This window comes from Podarcis bocagei (genome assembly GCF_964188305.1).
Source record: "Podarcis bocagei genome assembly, chromosome: 8".
In the NCBI taxonomy this organism is placed as follows: domain Eukaryota; kingdom Metazoa; phylum Chordata; class Lepidosauria; order Squamata; family Lacertidae; genus Podarcis; species Podarcis bocagei.
This window is the reverse complement of record NC_138133.1, coordinates 26135664-26158199: the sequence shown is the minus strand read 5'-3', so window position 1 is coordinate 26158199 and position 22536 is coordinate 26135664. Positions and strand designations below refer to the sequence as shown.

The window sequence follows — 22536 nt, the reverse complement described above, 5'->3', positions numbered from 1 at the left end:
CTAGATCTATCACTATAACATGAATAATAAGAAAAAGAGAATGGGCACTGCTTCTGGGCTGGATTGCAAATAGCATCCTACAATATCGCCAACCACTCTCCTGCTCCTGAGTGAGGCAACGAGGCTACAGTTAGTTCACACTTGAAAGGTTTACTGTGGAAGTTTAATTTTTTATACAATTTTGAATGTTTTTGTTGATTTATTTTTTTAACATACAGAAAAATCGCATACCCTCCAAGTGTCCCTATTTTCCGGGAACAGTCCTGCAATGACAGAAGCCGTCCCGGTTTTTTATTTGATCCCGGAATGTCTCCATTTTCCTTTTTCCTCCCCCCCCCCCCACATTTCAGAAAACAATTAAAAGTGGTGTGTTTTTGTGTAGGTGCAAAACCCGAGTTCTGTTCATAGTGAAAAAAAAATTCTTGCACTGAACTGAGGAAATGGTGAAGCTAGCATACAAACCCCATCCAGTGTGGTGTAGTGGTTAAGAGCGGTGGACTCATAATCTGGGGAACCGGGTTCGCGTCTCCGCTCCTCCACATGCAGCTGCTGGGTGACCTTGGGCCAGTCACACTTCTCTGAAGTCTCTCAGCCCCACTCACCTCACAGAGTGTTTGTTGTGGGGGAGGAAGGGAAAGGAGAATGTTAGCCGCTTTGAGACTCCTTAGGGTAGTGATAAAGCGGAATATCAAATCCAAACTCCTCCTCCTCCTCCTCCTCCTCCTCCTCCTCCTCCTCCTCTTCTCATCCTACAATTTTGAAGGAAAATGTCACCAAAGACTAAATTATTTAATTGCAGTGCTTCAGCAGCCAGCAATTTTTTAAGGAAACAAGCAGAGTGTTGATTCCTTTATTGTAAATGGAGCCTTTCACCGTCTACTTAGAAGTGAGTCCCACTGGATTCAATGGAGCTCACTTCCAGGTAACTGGGTAAAGACTCTGCAGCCTTATACTGTAATCCCAAGCATTTTCACTCAGAACAAAGTCCCACTGAGTTCAATAGGATTTCCTCTCTGGTATGTTCCTGATCATGCTGACAGTTTCCTTTCCGTCGCAAAGCAAGTGCTAACCCACACTTTTGAGTGCATTTTCCTGTCACTTTCCTTCTTGCAAAAAGTCTGCTCCTTTAGGGAAGAGGATTTGTTGTGCAAGACTCTACCTGTGCAACCTGGATTTTCTGGTACATGACAGGCATTCCCTCAAAAATGGCAACTATCTGGAAGCACCCTTCCTGTCAAACAAATAAATAAGCATGTAAACAAATGCAAAGCATTGCAAAAGTATGCGAGAAGCTGAGTGATTTCCAACACAGCCAAACAAACAATAGGGATTGAGGTAGAAGGCTAGGGGAGGCTAGTTTTGAGCACCGCAACACTGAGAGCCAAAGTGGATCTCTTAGAGTTTTTATTTAAAAAGCCATTAGTTAAAAAAGGAGGCAAAGTAACCATTCATCTGGAAACTGAAAGTAGCCCTCAGGAAAACCAGGAAGAAAAATGTGAGGGGAAGCTGCATGACATCCTCAGTTTGTGATTATGCAGAAATCTTAACTTAGAAAAACCGAGAGGATGAATGGAAGAGACTCAGAAAACCATAGTACAGTGGCGTAGCGTGGGGGGTGCAGGGGGGGCCGGCCGCACAGGGCGCAACATCGGGGGGGGGGCGCAATCGCACTCGCAGCTCTCTGCCTCTACCGGGTTAGGGGGCGCAAATTACTTGCCTTGCCCCGGGTGCTGACAACCCACGCTACGCCACTGCCATAGTAAGAGGTACTTCTGCATCAAAAATGTCCCCCACCCACTCACCCAAGAAGGACTTTTATTTTGACAGACCTCAAGGCATTTGTAATGGTTTCTGCTCAGAGGGACTCATAACCAAAACCAGAACCAGTCATTTTTGAGAACCCGTTGCTGAAAAAAAATGTCCAAGCCCTGACATGCAGTCGTTTCGTCATTCTTCCTCTGGGCTTCCTGTTAATAAGCTCTGCTATTTCAACCATAGTTTTGAAAAGCCCAACAATTCAGCATGATTTAGCGCCAGACAGAACTCAGATTAGCAGTTCATCCCCAAGAACAACTTGGGGTGGGAGATGGGGAGGGAGGCAGAGGTGAAATGCAGTAATCTTAGATTCTGGGCTTAATAGTTTTATGATGACACGACCACCTCCTGCCCCCCACTTCAGATGGTAATGTATATTACTTCATGTAGTTCAAAATGTGGTCAGTCAGGCCTGCTCACTTCCTTTCCTCCTTACTCATTTTGGGGTTCTGGAGTTCGGCCCTAAAGCCCGACCCTTAATAAGAACCATTGGAATGATGTCGGGGGTTTCCAGATGCAAAAGAGAACAGGGCTCCTATGCTTTTAATTGATGTTTTAACTGTTGTTCCATCTTAATGGGCTTGCATTATTGCACATTTTAATTACGGATGTTGTGGTATTTCGATGGAATTGTTCTAGTGTGCATGTGTTGCAACTGGTTTTATTCCTGTAAACTGCTAAGAAGCAATTTTGGCAATATATACAGTGGTACCTCGGCTTACATACGCTTCAGGTTACAGACTCCACTAACCCAGAAATATTAAGAACTTTGCTTCAGGATGAGAACAGAAATCGTGCTCCGGCGGCGCGACAGCAGCAGGAGGCCCCATTAGCTAAAGTGGTGCTTCAGGTTAAGAACAGTTTCAGGTTAAGTACGGACCTCCGGAACGAATTAAGTACTTAACCTGAGGTACCACTGTATAGGGAAGTTTTTAATGTTTGATGTTTTACTGTGTTTGATGCTTTAATTTGTTGGAAGCCACTCAAGAGTTAGATGGGTAGCATAATAATAATAATAATAATAATAATAATAATAATAATAATAATAATTCAAGGCTTAAGAAGAGGGACTTGTTGCATGAAATGTAAAGCACTTTCATAACATTTTAACAGCCGTGACTTCCCCCTTCCAAGAATCTTGGGAATTGTAGCTTGTTGAAGGTACTCAGAGCTGTTGGGAGACCCCTCACAGAGGTCCCAGCACTCTTAAAAAACTACTGCTCCCACGGTTCTTCGGGGAAAGCCACGGCAGTTAAAGTGTTATGAGAGTGCTTTCAATGTGGATTTGACCAGTACTGGAACTGCTTTGGAGCAAGAGGTTTGTTGAAATCATAAAAGAGCATTGATAAGCCCCGTTCCCCTTGTTTCCTCGGCTAGCAGCATCAATCATTTACACTTTCCTTCCCCTCTGGAATACCGCTTTAGAAGTGCTTCAGAGCTGGCCTGCATTTCCAACCGGGAGCTGTTGGGAGGGACACACTGACTATCTGAGCAGTAAACCTGGAATTCTCAGCAATAACTTGGAATGTCCCTGGAATGTTTAGCCTTGTTTTGCTCCAAGTGTCAATATTTTGTGTGTGTGTGTGTGTGTGTGTGTGTGTGTGTGTGTGTGTGAGAGAGAGAGAGAGAGAGAGAGAGAGAGAGTTTATTGCAGTATGTACTCCCTTAAGAGAGAGAACAAAAACACCACTTCCGCCAGGGTCTTCTGTTGTGCAACAAACAGAGAGCCACAAAGGAGCAGAAAGGGGGCCACCTGCAACCTACTGATTCATCGTAAGGTTTGGGGACCCCCCACCCACAGATTCCATCAGCTGCAAGGAGAGGGGATGCTAAGTTGCAATTTATACAATTTTAATTGATTCATCTCTGGACCCTGCAACTATTCTTACAGCGATCTGGGAAGTAGGAAGTATTAGATTAGAACAGGGGTCAGCAACCTTTTTCAACTGTGGGCCGGTCCACCATCCCTCAGACCATGTGGTGGGTCGGACTATATTTTGGAAAAAAATGTAAATGAATTCCTATGCCCCACAAATAACCCAGAGATGCATTTTAAATAAAAGAACACATTCTACTCATGTAAAAACACGCTGATTCCTGGACCGTCTGCGAGCCAGATTGAGAAGGCCTTAAGTTGCCTACCCCTGGATTAGATATACAAGCAAATCACAGAAATAGCGTCTGGAACTTGAGAGCATTTAGATCACTTTCAGCATATACCAAGGATAATTCCTTGAATAGTATGCACAGATGGTATTGTATGCCTGTACAGTCATATAACATGTTTGAGAAGTTTGGCCTAACATGCTGGAGGGGTTGTGGGTGCAGAAGAGGCACTTGCATCCACCTCTGGTGGGAGTGCAACTTCACTGCTGATTTCTGGACAAATTTATACCAGGAAGTATGAAATATACTGCAAGAAAATGCATTATTGAGGCTACAATCAATATTTTCGAACATCTTTGATGAGGAGGACAACATGGGTATCTTGCTAAACATCTCAGTAGTCTGCCTCGCCACATCACTGGAAAAGTGTGCAGAACTTGGCACTTGAGTATGATATCAGTCCCTCTGGAATATTGCCATATTAGGGAAGATAACACACCAACTGAAACTATGTGAGGGTCTGGAGACCCAGATTTATTTTATATGATTTGGGACTCCTTTTAAAATTATACATCTTGAGAAGCCTTCACTAAGCAGCCATCTACACCAGGCATAGGCAAACTCGACCCTCCAGATGTTTTGGGACTACAACTCCCATCATCCCCAACCACTGGTCCTGTTAGCTAGGGTTGATGGGACTTGTAGTCCCAAAACATCTGGAGGGCCGAGTTTGCCTATGCCTGATCTACACACTAGTGACAAATTGGGAGGCATTTGATATGAATTGTTTCAGTAACATTGTTTTTATTCCTATCTCTTTGACAAATATTCTTGTTTGTCAATGACTGGCAGAGTGTTTCTCATTTATTGGCATGTCACTTGTAGACCTAGCAGAAAAAAGAAAAATTGTGTGTATTGTTCTAGAAACCTCGGTTGTGTACCATGTTCAATTTGTTAATGTTTATGGATGCCTTTTTTGGTTTTTGCTTGATATGAATAAAAAGGTAAAGGTCCAGTCATGACCGACTCTGGGGTTGGGGTTCTCATCTTGCTTTATTGGCCGAGGGAGCCGGCGTGCAGCTTCCGGGTCATGTGGCCAGCATGACTAAGCTGCTTCTGGTGAACCAGAGCAGCGCACGGAAACGCTGTTTACCTTCCTGCCAGAGCGGTACCTATTTATCTACTTGCACTTTGACGTGCTTTCAAACTGCTAGGTTGGCAGGAGCAGGGACCGAGCAACGGGAGCTCAGCCTGTTGCGGGGATTCGAACCACCCACCTTCTGATCGGCAAGTCCTAGGCTCTGTGGTTTAACCCACAGCGCCACCCGCATCCCATATGCATAAAGAAGAACTAAAACACAAGTTGACAATTTAGAGGTGGGGCAGAGGGAGTGGTGCGGGAACATCTTTGAGGGTTCTCACCTTAGCTTCATTCATGCTTTCCTCTTCCTGCCATCTAGAGAAGCATTCTCATAGTTTATCACAGGCTGCATTTGAAAGCACATCACGTTATTGTTTTGTTGCAAATGTATGGAGAATGTACAGAGAACATAGTAGAAGAGAAAAATTTCAAGGAAGCTCTGGATTTAATCCGAGCTGGGCAGAAATGCTAAGCTACACAGCCCTTCAAAAAATGAGACGGTGAGTCATCTGGAAAGCATTATGTCAAAGTACAGTTTCTATAGAACTATCTAATGCATACAGATCAAGCCCATATATAATGTTCAGGCAGTCTAACGTGAAGCCAAACCAAATTCCCAGGCTGCTCCCCACCCGCTCACCGCAGCTGGATTGGAAAGTAGTTGGTGGGGGTGGAGCAGGAGGGGGCAAGAGATGCTGTGCCGAGGTGGCAGTTTGCAAATAGCCTCTATTTCAACAGGGGAGAGACTTTTTTTCACTTTGGTGTGGAGAGGAAGATGAGCTGTACAGTTTCTTAGTCTTCGGCCTCCTTAACACTTGAATTGGGGCTTACAGCCAATGGTATTGTGTTGATGTCACAGTTCCACCACAGCTCAGCATTCATCGAAGGAAACAAACAAAGCTTTATGCCTGTGAGGATATACTTGCAACCCCACAAAGAAAAGCGGCAACCCAGAATCCAAAGGGGTTGCTTTTTTTGTTTCATCCTCAAAACAATATGTCCGTGAGGTAAAGTGTGAGTGACTGCAGAAGATTATCTGCCAAGCTTCACGGTTAAGCCCAATGCAATGCTATGCATTGTGGGATTCCATGGGGCTCAGTACAGTGGTACCTCGGGTTACATACACTTCAGGTTACATACGCTTCAGGCTACAGACTCTGCTAACCCAGAAATATTACCTCAGGTTAAGAACTTTGCTTCAGGATGAGAACAGAAATCATGCTCTGGCGGCGCGGCAGCAGCAGGAGGCCTCCTTAGCTAAAGTGGTGCTTCAGGTTAAGAAGAGTTTCAGGTTAAGAACGGACTTCCGGAATGAATTAAGTACTTAACCTGAGGTCCCACTGTACCAAATAAGGAAGCATGGAGCTGCCATTTATTTCTGCATGTAGTAAAGCTTCACTCCCCCCTTTTCTGCTCAGAACATCTCTGCTCATTCCATTTTTACTTCAAACCATTATTTCAAGCCTATGAAAAGAAACCAGCCAGCCAGAAGAGTAGCCCCAAGCTGAGAGCAAAGGCAGAAGGGAGGAAAGAGGCTGCTGAGACAATCTAGCTGTTCTTGAGGGCACCCTAACAACCCATGTGTCTGCTAATTAAAGGGTTTGTTTACATCTTGAAGACTGCTAATGTATAGAGCTTTGGCTGTTTTTAGCTGTTGGTTCAATCTTGCTACTCAAATCAGTGAGATGTAGAAATAATAGAAGGCAGAGCTAAAAGACTGGGGGCTTAATTTGTTAAGAGCAGGGTGGTAATGGAAGGCCAACTGTACATGTTCACTAGCCATCTTCCTTATAGCTTCATTAATGGTGCAGGAAATATATTGTTGCGACTTTTGTCAGCCTGGCACCCTCTAGAAGTTTTGGACTATGACTTCCATCACTGCAAACCTGCTTTACGTTTTACATAGCAGACTTGTCGTTGTTGTCGAAATCCTAAGACCCCTTGGCCGGGAAGCCAGGAGGGCAACTAAAATGATCAAGGGTCTGGAAACCAAGCCTTATGAGGAGCGGCTGAGGGAGTTGGGTATGTTTAGCCTGGTAAAGAGGAGACTGAGAGGAGATATGATAGCTATCTTCAAATATCTTTAGGGCCGTCACATGGAAGAAAGGAGATTCCAACTAAACACGAGGGAGAACTTTCGGACAGTAAGAGCTGTTTGATGGTGGAATGGATTCCCTTGGGAGCTTGTGAACTCTCCTTCCTTGGAGGTTTTTAAGCAGAGGTTGGATGGTCATCTGTCATGGACAATCTAGTCGAGATTTCTGCATTGCAGGAGGTTAGACTAGAAAACCCTTGAGGTCCCTTCCAACTCTACAATTCCATGATTCTATGATTCATTCTCAGCCAGTTCCTTTGATAATATATAACAAAACAAGACAAAACTGATAGTTAGTGTTGCCACTGTTCCAAGCAGGCATGAAATTAAACCTCAGTAACTAATATTTGCACTTCTGCCTGACATGAGAAAAACAAAAACAAAACCCAGTTACCAGTCGCGTGTAGCATCAAATATCAAAATGTAGGTTGAAATCCAGAGGCAATATAGTGAGAGAGACAGAAATCTATGTTTATTATTAGAAGATTGGATCGTTTGGAATTTAAAAGAATATATGAATATGAGGCTTCCTTTGTTCCATGGTAGTATAAATGAGACAAGACGCATACATGCTTTAGTTATTCAGCTGCTAAATGTCTTTGTTCAAGTGATTTCAATGGGTCCATGGAGGTTTCAACCATGAGGTTATTGGGGATTAGGAACCACTCCAACCACATGCCCTCAAGAAGGCGGCGGCGGCGGGGTTAGGGAGATTCCTGGGGCCATTGGAAGCCACACCTCGGTTGTCGAACATTTCGGAAACTGTATGGGATTCCGGAACTGATTACGTTCGACAACCGAAAATTGACTGTAGTTCTTTTACAGAACTTTTATACCTAAAATCTGGGCTTCAGGCTGAAAGCACTTAGAAGAAAATACATTTAAGAGCAATACTGTTTCTTATTTGTGTAGTGAATGTAATGCTCTTGAAACTGGACACAGAGACTGTGATCCTGCACATATTTGTACAACGTAAATCCAGTTGAATTCAATGTTTTTTCAGGAGCCTAGCTGTGTAACGGTTCACAATAAAAGTCTTAAGTTATTAGACAATTATATGAGTGATGCATTTTGTTCCATTTCATGTTAAACTGGCATAAACATGACCTGGATGCTCTTCGCACGTACATGCCTGGCCCTAATGGGAAATGACATGATGAATGATTGCCTACTTATTACTGCAGAAATGCTGGTAATAAATGGAATAGCATGCATTATTATGAAGCATGTTCTGTCTTGCTGCTTCTGTTAATTTGATACGCCAGTCGTAGGATTTCTAATTAATTAGGTATACAGTAGCTTTACATCATCATAAGCATTCCTTGTTTTTATAGTCTCTCTTCTGCACAACAAACCACAGTGTATTTGGTGTACACATATTTTTGCATCTGGTCAAATATGGCATCTGTGCAACTAAGTCTGGATGACAAAGCTGAAGACTGGAATCATAAATGAGAACAGAATCTTGGCTTGTCATTTCCTATCAAGTTGTTGTAGGACAAGAGAAGTGAGGAATACAGGTGACCTCAGTCCCATGGTTGGGATCTGATTGTTTCTAGGGACAGAGCTCTGTGCACTATATGTTGTTGTTGTTTATTCGTGTTCGACTCTTTGTGACCCCATGGACCAGAGCACGCCAGGCACTCCTGTCTTCCACTGCCTCCTGCAGTTTGGTCAAACTTATGCTGGTAGCTTCGAGAACACTGTCCAACCATCTTGTCCTCTGTCATCCCTTTCTCCTTGTGCCCTCCATCTTTCCCAACATCAGGGGCTTTTCCAGGGAGTCTTCTCTTCTCATGAGGTGGCCAAAGTATTGGAGTCTCAGCCTTAGGATCTGTCCTTCCAGTGAGCACTCAGGGCTGATTTCCTTAAGAATGGATAGGTTTGATCTTCTTGCAGTCTATGGGACTCTCAAGAGTCTCCTCCAGCACCATAATTCAAAAGCATCAATTCTTCTGCGATCAGCCTTCTTTATGGTCCAGCTCTCACTTCCATACATCACTCCTGGGAAAACCATAGCTTTAACTATACGGACGTTTCTTGGCAAGGTGATGTCTCTGCTTTTTAACATGCTGTCTAGGTTTGTCATTGCTTTTCTCCCAAGAAGCAGGCGTCTTTTAATTTTGTGGCTGCTGTCACCATCTGCAGTGATCATGGAGCCCAAGAAAGTAAAATCTCTCACTGCCTCCATTTCTTCCCCTTCTATTTGCCAGGAGGTGATGGGACCAGTGGCCATGATCTTCATGCACTATATAACACCCCCTATTGTCAGGAGCAGGTCAGCAATAAATCACACGGTATCAGTAAAGTTAACTCTTTATTCAAGGAAACAAGGTCAGGTCTGCTCAGGAGGCCAGGCCTAGTGAGCAACTTGCCCCAGTAGATCTTGCCCCTATGAGGCAGTTGTGGGAACTTAAGGCCCCCACCTTCCCACAGTTGCCTAAGTCTCCTCCTTCCCCTGGTGCTTCCCAAGCAATCTGAGACTCTTTCGCCATGCCTGCCGTTGCTCCTCCCTCTTCATACCTTTCCTGGTCTGGGACACAAGCTGGTCACGGCAGGAGGGGGAGAGATCCTGGCTTCTTCACCTGACTCATCTTGGTCTGGGACACAAGCTGGTCACGGCAGGAGGGGGAGATATCCTGGCTTCTTCACCTGACTCATCTCTGCCTCTTGGCCTCCTTCCTGTTTACTGAACCCTGCAGCTTCTGACACCTCCTCCTCCCAAGCTTATCTCTCTTCTCCCTCAGACCACTCATCATTGTCCCACCACCAATTCCCTGGCTCTGAGCCTTCTTACCTTGGGGGTTCCCCAGCTGTTGCTTTCTATCATTCCTCTGCATCCAGCCAGTCCATGACACCAATGCCCCCTAAGCTAGTCTCCTTACCCCAGATGCTGGGGGGAGGGAATGCTGTCTTGCTGTCAGTGCTAAAGTACAATTCAACTGCTGCCAGTCAAGTCAACTTCTGTTTGAAGAATGCGGTCTGGGTGGGTGCACTATTTTGATTTTTGCTTCACACAGTAAAATGTATTTGGCTGCCGCTTATCTTCTTGAAGTGAAAACGGCTGTGATCTCAAAGACAGTTCTCAAACTAACTGTGCTGGTCCAGGGGGGAGGTTACCGTGGGGCGAGGTCCAGGACCTGAGTTGAGGGTTGCCAGACAGTCCTCCTCAGGCAAAGCAGGGTCCACAGCGAGAAGCCGGGCAAGGACAGGAACTCTGGGGGAACAGGACTGGATGCTGGCCGAAACAGCTCATCAACGACGTTGCTCCCGCAACCTGGGACCGGGCTGACTGGCCTTTATCTTCTCTGAGGCCAGGGGCGGTCCCGGCCCCCAGGAGACCCGCCTCTCCTGGCCTTAAGGCGAGCACTCCTCCTAGGAGAAACCAGTTCCCTTCACCTCTCTGCCCTGAGCCTCTGCAGTTCAGGAGAGGCTGAAGGGTTACTGGACCCAGGGGGAGACTCACCTGTAGGCACTGAGTCCTCAACCACCTCCGGAGCCAGAGTGGATTCACCTGGTGCCTGCTCCTGAGGATCCGGCACAGGTGTAGGCACCTCAGAATCAAGGCCCTGCCCCAGTTCAGCCGGCCCTGGAGGCGGGGACTCCTGTGTAGGCTGGGATTCCTCCGGTTCAGCCTCTGAATCGGATTCCCAGGCCATCACACTAGCTTTATGGCCCAAAATAAACCTGGGTACTATTTTTTGGGCAATATTCATATTTGAGCATAAGGAAAATTGATGAAGTTTCAACATTACATCAAGGCTGAATCCAAGGAGATCTTCAAATACCATTATAATAATGGTTCAGAGCTACTGGAACATTTCCAGGGGTATCTAATGATGCATTATTTGAGGTCTATGGGGAATTAAAAGTTATGCTATGTGTTCTTGATATTTAAGCTGTTTTAAAAAGCCAGACATGTAAAAAGAAGAAAATTGAGGGATCAAAATGACTCAGCCGAGCTCCAGATTCTGAAATTGAGTGATCTCCACCCCCTCATTTATCTTTCCAAACTTATTACCAAGCACTTAAGTAAGACATTTACTGATCTTTCAGTAAGTCACATTTGTTGATAGCATATGTGATTTCACAAAAGGCAATGCTATCTTAATAGCTTACATCAAGCTCATATAATGTGGGTAGACACTAGTGAAGGTCAGACACCAAGCTTCACCTGTCTCATAAATGAGACGTGAAACAAGATCTGATGTCGTTGTGGAAACGACTGTGGTATAATTAGAGGGATGATTGAACAAGACATTCATAAATCAACATATTGAATACAAAACTCCCATCATATACTGAGATGGTATAATGCTATATAGAGGATGGGATGTTTTGGTGGCATGTCATCATGTTAAGTACAGGTACTTCCAAAGACAAACAATGTTCATGAATCGTTCCTTGAAATCACAGCGTGGTTCCACAGTGTTCGATCCAGCAACATACCATTTAGTACAGCAATAATAATAATAATAATAATAATAATAATAATAATAATAATAATAATAACAACAATTTATTATTTATACCCAGCCCATCTGGCTGGGCCTCCCCAGCCACTCTGGGCGGCTTCCATAAAAACCAAAAATACAATAAAATATCACACGTTAAAAACTTCCCTGAACAGGGCTGCCTTAAGATGTCTCCTGAATGTCAGGTAGTTGTTTATCGCTTTGACATCTGCTGGAAGGGCGTTCCACAGGGCGGGCGCCACTACCGAGAAGGCCCTCTGCCTGGTTCCCTGTAGCTTTGCTTCTCACAATGAGGGAACCGCCAGAAGGCCCTCGGCGCTGGACCTCAGCGTCCGGGCAGAATGATGGGGGTGGAGACGCTCCTTCAGGTATACTGGACCGAGGCCATTTACGGCTTTAAAGGTCAGCACCAACACTTTGAATTGTGCTCGGAAACGTACTGGGAGCCAATGCAGGTCTTTCAAGACCGGTGTTATATGGTCTCGGCGGCCGCTCCCAGTCACCAGTCTAGCTGCCGCATTCTGGATTAGTTGTAGTTTCCGGGTCACCTTCAAAGGTAGCCCCACGTAGAGTGCATTGCAGTAGTCCAAGCGGGAGATAACCAGAGCATGCACCACTCTGGTGAGACAGTCCGCAGGCAGATAGGGTCTCAGCCTACATACCAGATGGAGCTGGTAAACAGCTGCCCTGGACACAGATTTGACCTGTGCCTCCATGGACAGCTGTGAGTCCAAAATGACTCCCAGGCTGCGCACCTGGTCCTTCAGGGGCACAGTTACCCCATTCAGGACCAGGGAATCCTCCACACCTGCCCGCCTCCTGTCCCCCAAAAACAGTACTTCCGTCTTGTCAGGATTCAACCTCAATCTGTTAGCCGCCATCCATCCTCCAACCACGTCCAGACACTCACACAGGACCTTCACCGCCTTCACTGGTTCTGATTTAAAAGAGAGGTAGAGCTGGGTATCATCCGCATACTGATGAACACCCAGCCCAAACCTCCTGATGATCTCTCCCAGCGGCCACATGTAAATGTTGAAAAGCATGGGGGAGAGGACAGAACCCTGAGGCACCCCACAAGTGAGAGCCCAGGGGTCTGAACACTCATCCCCCACCACCACTTTCTGAACACGGCCCAGGAGGAAGGAGCGGAACCACTGTATAACAGTGCCCCCAGCTCCCAGCCCCTCAAGACGGTCCAGAAGGATGCTATGGTCGATGGTATCAAACGCCACTGAGAGATCCAGCAGAACTAGGAAACAGCTCTCACCTTTGTCCCTAGCCCGCCGGAGATCATCAACCAAGGCAGGAACCAAGGCAGTTTCAGTCCCATGATGAGGCCTGAATCCCGACTGGAAGGGATCCAAATGGTCCGCTTCTTCCAGGCGTGCCTGGAGTTGTTCGGCAACCGCTCGCTCAATCACCTTGCCCAGGAATGGAAGATTTGAGACTGGGCGATAGTTGGCCATCGTGGCCGCATCTAAAGATGGTTTTTTAAGAAGCGGTTTAATAACCGCCTCTTTCAGCGGGTCTGGGAAGGCTCCCTTACGGAGGGAAGCATTCACCACCCCACGAAGCCCATTGCCCAGTCCTTCCCGGCTAGCTTTTATAAGCCAGGATGGGCAAGGATCCAGGAGACAGGTGGTTGGTTTCACTCGTCCAAGCAGCCTGTCCACATCCTCGGAGGTAACAGATTGGAATTGATCCCACTCAACTTGACTAGACAGAACTCTAGCACTCTCCTGCCCCGGCCCTGCTCCCAGGGTGGAGTCTACTTCTTCCCGAATCTGAGTGATTTTATCTGCAAAAAACTTTGCAAAATCATTGCAGGAGAACATGTGGCCCGTACTGGGCCCCGATGTTGCAGGTGGTTCCGCTAAATTGTGAACCACCTGAAAAAGTCTCCTGCTGCTGTTTTCTGCAGATGCAATAGAGGCGGTGAAGAAATTCTTCTTCGCCGTTGCTATCGCCACTTGGTAGGCTCGACGTTGAGCTCTAACCTGTGTCCGGTCAGATTCGGAATGAGTTATCCGCCACCGGCGCTCTAGCCGTCTCAACGATTGTTTCATTGCCCTCAGATCCGTGGAAAACCACGGGGCTGTCCGGGCTCCATGCAATCGGAGAGGGCGCTTCGGAGCCAAACAGTCAATAGCCCTGGTTAACTCCACATTCCAGCGGGCCACCAGGGAATCAGCTGAAAGGCCATCAACATGGGATAAAGCATCCCCTACCACTCTCTGGAAACCATTTGGATCCATTAAGTGGCGGGGGCGGACCATCCGAATTGGTCCCACCTCCCTGCAGAGGGGATGGGTCGCAGAGAAGTCCAGTTTCATAGTGTACAAACATGCCGCTGGCTTATAGCATAGCCCCTTTTTAACCTCCGTTCTGCTGGCAACTTCCCAGCTGTGTGTTATAAATGCCAACTCCTTTTCCTGTGCCTTACAAAGGTCCCTCAACAGCCCCAGGTCACTACTGGGAGGTGAAGCTCACTTTGTGAGAGAATTCCTCACAGAGAAAAAGCCACTTCCTTTTGCAGTAATCTAGGAAACAGAAATCTGACCTGGCAAGATAAGGAACTCATTCTGTGGAAGGCGATGACCAAAGATAGCAGAACCATTGTCTGGAAAATAACCCTAAACTGAGTGAGATTTCCATCTGGGGTGTGATGAAAAACTGTTCAGGTGTTGTTAAGAATGCAGTTGAGTTTTGAATTCCTGCCTCACCCTTATTGATTCAAAATAAGAGTGCGAAACAGAGTCTCCCCAAAAGCAGGAATTAACAAGTCAGATCTGGGAACAATTTCTTCACCAACCACTTATTTTATTGGGCTTGCATCCTGATTTCCTTGAACAAAGCTTACAAACCTTTATTGAGCATTTGTTCAGATTTGTTTGTGGGAAGGTTACTGTATTTTTTGCTCTATAAGACTCACTTTTTCCCTCCTAAAAAGTAAGGGGAAATGTGTGTGCGTCTTATGGAGCAAATGCAGGCTGCGCAGCTATCACAGAAGCCAGAACAGCAAGAGGGATTGCTGCTTTCACCGTGCAGCGATCCCTCTTGCTGTTCTGGCTTCTGAGATTCAGAATATTTCTTTTTCTTGTTTTCCTCCTCCAAAAACTAGGTGCCTCTTGTGGTCTGGTGCGTCTTATAAAGTGAAAAATACGGTATATGGCAATGAGTGCCCATCCTTCTCACCAGTCTCCCTACCAGGTCTCAGGTTTGGACCCTGAAATCTCTGGTTCTGGTATCCTTCTGATCTGGCAACCCTCTCTGCGAACTAGAACAGCTTTAATATTCCTAGTGTGTTTGAAGCTTTTTGTTGTTCTGGTTTAGAATTTGGCTGTAAATGTTGTAGAGAGAGGTTTGGAAGAGAGATTGTTACTGTCTTGAGCAGACAGTATGCCAGTTGCTCCAAGCACATTAAAACTTGGTTATATTTACACCTTCCATAAATAAATAAATATATGTAAGGTGCATACATGTTATGCTATTCAATTTAAGTATGCACTTAGTCCATTTATAGTTTAAACCTGCACTTTGCAGCTGCAACACTCACTCACAAGATCACCATGTGCACTTATTGCTTTATTGTCACTTCCCATTTCACACAAAAAGTCCAGCTATGTGGCTATCAGAAACAATGTTGCCACAGGGAAATTGGGAAGCCTGCATCTTGTATTGCCATCAGTTTATGGACGCTGTTGTGTGCAGGCCCCAAAGAATTCACTTTGTGCACATGTGGGAAAGTGCAATTTCTCTAGAATCTCCACCCCATGCTCAAAAGTTTGATCCCACAGGTGGCAGTGGATGCACACCACCTGCTTAGCAGAGGCTGGCCTCCAAGCGGCCAAATGCTTGTGTGACTTTGCCTTAAGGGCCAAGCTAGATGCAAGGCTAAAACATGTGTGCATTTTGTTGGTTTGTTACGTAAGCAGCAGATGTGAAGAAGTCAAAGCAACCTAGGGACTGGGGTGTGTGAGAGAACAGGATGTTTCATGCTTTGTCTCCCAGGCTCTCCATCATTGCTATTTGCATGTCAAGGGAAGCTCCCATTGGTGCCCATGGAGGCTTGAATTACAAATAGTCCCTTTAGAATGAATATATTTATGATCTTCTTCTTCTTCTTCTTCTTCTTCTTCTTCTTCTTCTTCTTCTTTGTTAAGTTGTGGGTGAACATATCAGACGACACAGCGATTCTTCAAACAGCTCTTGTTTATTCACAGGCCAGAACAGAACTGAACTGAAGGGTTCAGCCAGCCTGCTTATATAGAGCTCAACTACAAAGCAACAGTAGCAACTTTCTGTAACTATCCAATCACTGAACGTCACTTACAATCCCTTATTTGCATAGGTGGACCTGAGTGAAAACTATCTACAGTATCCCCCTGCTGGCCCAGGGTGAGAACTTCAGTACATAACATTCTTCTTCTTCTTCTTCTTCTTCTTCTTCTTCTTCTTCTTCTTCTTCTTCTTCTTCTTCTTCTTCTTCTTCACCAAGTAAGATTGTTTTCCATGGACATGGTCTTAATGGTGTGTCCATAAGTGAATGTGGAGGCCAATTCCAGATCCACACGTTCTTCCTCAGTGGGGACATAGGTTTCCGGGTGAGGATCTGCCAAATGTGCCTTCCTCTTAGCTCATTTCTCCCTTTCTTCCTGAGTTTGTGTTCCTTTAAAGTCCATGGCGCCTTTGGTAAAGGCTATTCTCCAATTGGAACACACACAGGCCAGTGTTTCCCAGTTATCTGTGCTCATACTGCATTTTTAAAGATTTGCCTTGAGAGTGTCTTTAAACCTCTTTTGTTGTCCACCAGTATTTCTGAGCACCTTAGCAGGGAGAGAAAGAACTAACCTTCCCCTTTCCTTTCCATTCCCTACAGTCCTGGGGCTTTTCAGGCATCCCTTCCTTTGTTAATCACATTCCAAAAAATATGTATGTTAATTGCATTCATTAATTAGTCCCAGTGGAGTGCAGATGTGTACCATCTCTCCCCCATCTTCTGCAAAATTTACAAATCCCATTTTTGCCACACAATCAAAAGCACACACGACACTTCAGGCCATTGCTGTGGCTCAACAGATGGTGTCGCCATGGCACCACAGGGCAAAAAGCAGTGGTGCTTTAATTTGTGCGATGAGCTAACTGTGACTACCGAGAGCAGCCCTGGCTTGGAATGCACAGCTGTAGACATTCTCAATGGAACAAAGATCTACTTTCAGTTCTATCTTTATTCCCCATGAGTTGTTTACATAGATTGACTACAGAAGCAGGCTTGTTTCTTTTCTCGTTTCTTGCTCAAAAGTTGTCCTTGTGTTTAATGTACACAGCCAAAGAGCCTACTTGATTGCTGCCGTACCTATGAGACTGCACTGTGCAGGCAGAATGTGAAAAAATAGGAGCTTAGGAGCAGTTTATACAATCAGCAAAATCAACTGGTCAAGCAGCAACCATTTCAGATTTATGCTTCCCAGGGTGGGTGATTGTGAATATCTTTGCACTCAGAAAGCTCACATACACCCCAAGGTGCAGCTACCAAGTAGTCTGGCCTGGGATCATAAGCCATCTTCCTATGTTTCTCCATAAAAAGCTATGCACACATTAGGTTCCTCTGCATGATCTGAATTCTGCATTCCAGTGAAGATAGAACCTATGCATGTACATTGTGTGTTTAAATTATTTAAAACAAAGATAAAACAACTGCATACAGAATACAGTGGTACCTCAAGTTACAGACGCTTCAGGTTACAGACTCCACTAACCCAGAAATAGTACCTCGGGTTAAGAACTTTACCTCAGGATGAGAACAGAAATCGTGCGGTGTCAGCAGGAGGCCCCATTAGCTAAAGTGGTACCTCAGGTTAAGAACAGTTTCAGGATAAGTACGGACCTCCGGAACGAATTAAGTTCTTAACCCAAGGTACCACTGTATCCTCTCCGAATACAGTACTCCACAGAGCTTTGTCAAAGTGTGTATGTACTAAAATTGTCACAATCTTAACAAACACAAAATGATACAGTCAAAATGATGCCCACAACTAATATATATATTTTGTATCAGCGGCAGTGCAGATGTGGAAGCTCTGTGTACAGGTTTAGCTCAATAGTTGGAGACAGGGAGGAAGTATTGCTGTCGTTGTTAATTAGATTTACCGTATTTTTTGCACCATAACACTCACTTTTTTCCTCCTAAGAAAGTAAGGGGAAATGTCTGTGCGTGTTATGGAGGGAATGCCTACGGGTGGCGGGGGAGGGGGATCTGCTGCAGTCGTGAGCAGAGGATCCATGGTTCCCCTTCCTTCCCTCCTCCGTGGCTCACTTTGAAACAGCAAAGCAGGAGAAGAGCCGCTGAGTGGGGAGGAGAGAGGGACAGAGAGCCTGCTTCTTTAAAGGAGCAAAGCGGGAGAGGAGAGGAGCCGCTTACACTCGTGTAAGCAGCTCCTGTCCGGTTGGTTCCTTTAAAGCAAGCAGGCTCTCTGTCCCTCTCTCCTCCCCACTCAGCTCGCTACATAGCAGCAAAGTTTTTCAGCTCGCTAAGCCGGGGATGAGCAGGGAGGAGGGAGAAAAGCAGAGCCTGCTTGCTTTAAAGGAGCAAAGTGGGAGAGGAGAGGAGCCTTCTCCCCTTATACCCCTTTTCTTCATTATTAGCAGCATGCTTCTCCACCCACCCCACACGTGTTCCTTGTCCCTTAAGTGCTTTTCCTTCCCTCCCCACTTAAAACGTGGTTACAAAGCACGGATCCACATGGATCCTCAGGATTTTTGCACTGGGTCACCCCAAATTCACCATCAGATCACATAGCATGTCCATGGCTACAGCTTGCACCAAAAAAATCACGCACCCACTGTTGCCTGGGGCCGCAGTGGTGCAAAAACGTGGTTACAAAGCATGGATCCACATGGATCCTCAGGATTTTTGCATTGGGCTACTCTAAACTCACTGTCAGATCACATGTCTGTGGCCACAGCATGAACCACAAAAATCATACATCCACTGTTTCATTCAGAATATATTTTTTCCTTGTTTTCCTCCTCTAAAAACTACGTGCGTGTTATGGTCGGGTGCGTGTTATAGAGCGAAAAATATGGTATATACCAGCCTTCATCATAATATCTCAGGGTGGCTCACAGAGTAAAATGCAGGCTAGAAACATGACAATAAGTAAAGCAAAACAGCAAAACAACACACACTCACGTCCCACAGACACATTTAAAAGGCTGTAGAATATTAATCAGCCAAAGGCCTGGTTGAAGAGGAACATTTTTGCCTGGCGTCTAAAGATATATAAGGAAGTTGCCAGGCAAACCTCCCTGGGGAGAGCATGCCCCATATGGGGAGCTACAGAAAACGTCCATTCTCATGTTGCCATCCTCTGGACTTCATATGGAGGAGGCACACAAAAATGGGTCTCAGATGATGCATGCAGAATCCAGAGTGGTTTATATGGGGAAAGGTGGTCCTTCAGTAGGCAATAAACTGCTTCCCTGTAGCCATGTGACAAGTATGTGGTCACTTCTCTCGCATGAATCCAGATCCCATCTTTTTCACTTTAGGGCCTTCTATCGAAGAAGCCTGCTTTTTTAGAACAGGTTTTGTTTGCAAGTCAAAACAACTGGAAAGCTTTATTCCTGGAGGTGATTTCATAAACTTACCCTCAGAGCTCATGTCAAACCTGCCAAGGAAGAACTGATCCACCCAACTTGTGAAGCTTTGAAGTGGAATCTTTGATGTTTAATTTCCTGCTATGCTTCTGGCTGTGGCAGAGAACCATATCCCGTGCATGTGTTGACATCAGCTGTAAACAGGTTGAGGTAAGCTGGAAAAACAAGAGAGAGTTGTGCATAAGAATGTTACAGAAGTGTCTTCCTTCCACTCTCAAATGGCGGTTCCTTGGAAGACTAAGGAAGCACACCAGTCAGGAACCTATGCAAGAACTTTATTGTCTCTTTCCAGTGAGAACAGCCAAACTAACTCCTGACTCCAGCTAAGTCTAGCGCCACCATGTGACTAAACCATATTATGACACTATCCACACAGGTGGGTTGCAAGGAGGGATGTGTAATTTCTCATTTCCCCCCATTCTTAAATTCAGTTCTCTACATTTCCATATCAGCTTTCATTTTTTAAAAGACCCTGTGAAAATTCATCCATATTTTCCCAATATACACATTTTTGCATGCGATTTTGCCTAATATAAATATTTTCCCTAAACAAGTCTCCCTCATATGATGAATTTGTGTTTGCTATTTTTCACAAATACATGCATTTTAATGCACACTTTGCAGTAGTATATGCAGTTTTGTGAATGCTACTCAGCTGGAGAACTGCATTGCAAAATTCAGAGAAGTGCAAATTTCGAACTATGGCTGTGTGTTTTGGTTCTTGTACAATTTTGGAATGTGCAATTTAGGTAAATTCAAGTGCAAATGAGTAGTGAATTGAATTTCTCTCCAATCTCTAATTGCATACCCCAAAATGTTACCCTGGTGCATTGACTGCAAGTAAAGAAGTCTGCTTTGATATTACATGTGGGTGGTGCTGTGGTCTAAACCACTGAGATTCTTGGACTTGCCGATCAGAAGGTAAGCGGTTTGAATCCCCGCAATGGGGTGAGCTCCCGCTGCTTGGTCCCAATTCCTGCCAACCTAGCAGTTTGAAAGCACACCAAAAAGTGCAAGTAGATAAATAGGTACCGCTCCAGCGGGAAGGTAAACAGCGTTTCCATGTACTGCTCTGGTTTTGGTGTTTTGTTGCGCCAGAAGCGGCTAAGTCATGCTGGCCACATGACCCAGAAGCTGTACTCTGGCTCCCTCGGCCTGTAAAGCGAGATGAGCGCCGCAACCCGAGAGTCGTCTGCAACTGGACTGTCAGGGGTCCTTTACCTTTACCTTTTTTGCACCTGAATTCCAGTTCAACACATCTGTGAAGGTATGTATGGTGTCTGTACCCATGCTCACCTCTGAGGAGTTCAGCCAATGGCATATTGCCCCTCCCTTACTGTTTACCACCATGCAGTGATTGGAGCATTGTTGATTAGTGGGAGTGCTCTCTTCCGTAAGAGGCAAATATGGAGGCCCAACTGGCAGCTTTAAAATGAAAAGCAGTCGGGGGAGGGAGCAATCCTGATGGAGGGGTGTTGTAAAAGAAAGAAGGAAAGGAGGTGCTTAATCTTTTGCCTTTGATTAAAAAAACTCCCACAGTATTCCCTGCCCCTGGTGCCTCCTGCGAAGGTTCTAGCACATGTTTGCAAGGATAAAAATGCACTTGGAACCCTGAAGGATGGAAAGCAGGGCAGAGAGGCAAATTCCAGCAGGAAATGTCTATCAAAGCAAGGGTTAAAACAATCCCTCCCACTCACTACTCCCTCATTTACAAGCACAGCCTCTGGAAGGTGCCTTTCATATAAAGAAGTCACTGTTGGAACTTTCTTCCACACATTCACATATAACACCCCCCCTTAAAAGTATCTGATCTACCTTTTTATTGCCTCTGTGATTACATTTATTTTAAATGGCTTTTTACTCCAGGAGCTTTAGGTTGCTGTGCAACATCCTTTCTCCTCCATTAGAACACCAAACATTTTTTGCACTTTTTTAACAGTATAAAATATTTCCTTGAATCAGCAGGCAAAGAGTGTGGCGAGGAGACAATTTTTTCATTTTTTCTACCAGATAACTGCATTAAAATGTTCTTAATATGTCAAGCACATCTATAATAACTTGATCAGACTACTTGCCATGGAAACCTGAGTTTTGAGGTGACTAATTTTCTTCCTCCACTTGTCTTAATATCTCCTGGTGGGTTTGAAACCCGTTGGGATTTCATATTTTCATCTGTTTTGATAGCACCTCACCCCACCATTTTTGGTAACATTTTACTCTTTCGGCAATTATTACTAGCATCAAACAGAATTTCTGCTATTGTCTACATAGATTTAAAGAACAGGTATGAATATGGCATGAAGCCAGAGTAAATAGTAATGTGTATGTACCCTAGGTTTTACTCAGAGTAGACTGTGTGAAATGAATGAACATTACTAAGTTAGGTCCCTTTATTTCAATGGGTCTACTTAGTTGAATACCACCCCATTACTACAACCACCACCACCAAAGCCCTGTAGGTGATTCCTGGATACAGTTCCATAGCAGTGTGGCTGCTCCTAATTTGAGCTCCTTTTAAATCTTTGGTGATGTCTTCTTTGTTGCTACAGCAGATGTCAGGTTCCTCTTCCTCAATACAGGATGCCATCACAGTTCTGCAAGTGTGGGGGGTGGTGAGGGGAATAAAATTAAGTGTGGACAAAGGAAGGATGCATCTGTCATGAAACAAAGAACATCTGTCTTCAGCCCATGCAGCTTTTGCCATGGCTTTGCAAAACACAAAGGACCAGGTTGACCAACACAAACCGCTCACTCTATAAAACAAGCTGTAGCCTTTTAGACTTGCCAGCAGAAGTCGGGCTTGTGTGCTTCAGCAGAACAACAGGAGGGGATGGGGAACATCGTGGTGCACAGATCTCAGCTGTGCATCTGCTGTGTGTGTTTTGTCTCCCTTTGTGCACACAATGTAAAGGACTAAATCATGGTACTATTGTGTACATTGGTGAGATGGCCAAGAGGGAGATGATGATCAGAGCAGGAAAATATCTGCACAGCACGTTTCCAACGGTTGTGTTATTCCAGTATACCAGGCATGTCAAAAGTCCGTTTTGGGGGCCTATTCTGGTCCGCTGTCGGTTTAATCCGACCCCTATGGCAGTTTATTTCCAGGGGTAAAATTTTAAGAAAACCTCAACAACTTCAATTCTAAAAAAGGTCCACAACTTTGGTTGGCCCTCATGGCCCTTCACTTCATAAAATCTGGCCCTCTTTGAAAAAAGTTTGGACATCACTGCAATATACCT

At 45.1% G+C, this 22536-nt stretch overlaps 1 long non-coding RNA gene across 1 annotated transcript; it reads right to left on the bottom strand.

Annotated features, from left to right (window-relative positions):
* Window positions 1-1015: 1015 nt before the first annotated feature.
* LOC308594040 lies at window positions 1016-20698 on the bottom strand. Its single transcript, XR_014011257.1, has 4 exons — window positions 20591-20698; window positions 19286-19449; window positions 5344-5408; window positions 1016-1231 (listed from the first exon to the last, which is right to left on the bottom strand). It is a non-coding gene; the product is annotated as an uncharacterized lncRNA (long non-coding RNA).
* Window positions 20699-22536: the final 1838 nt, after the last annotated feature.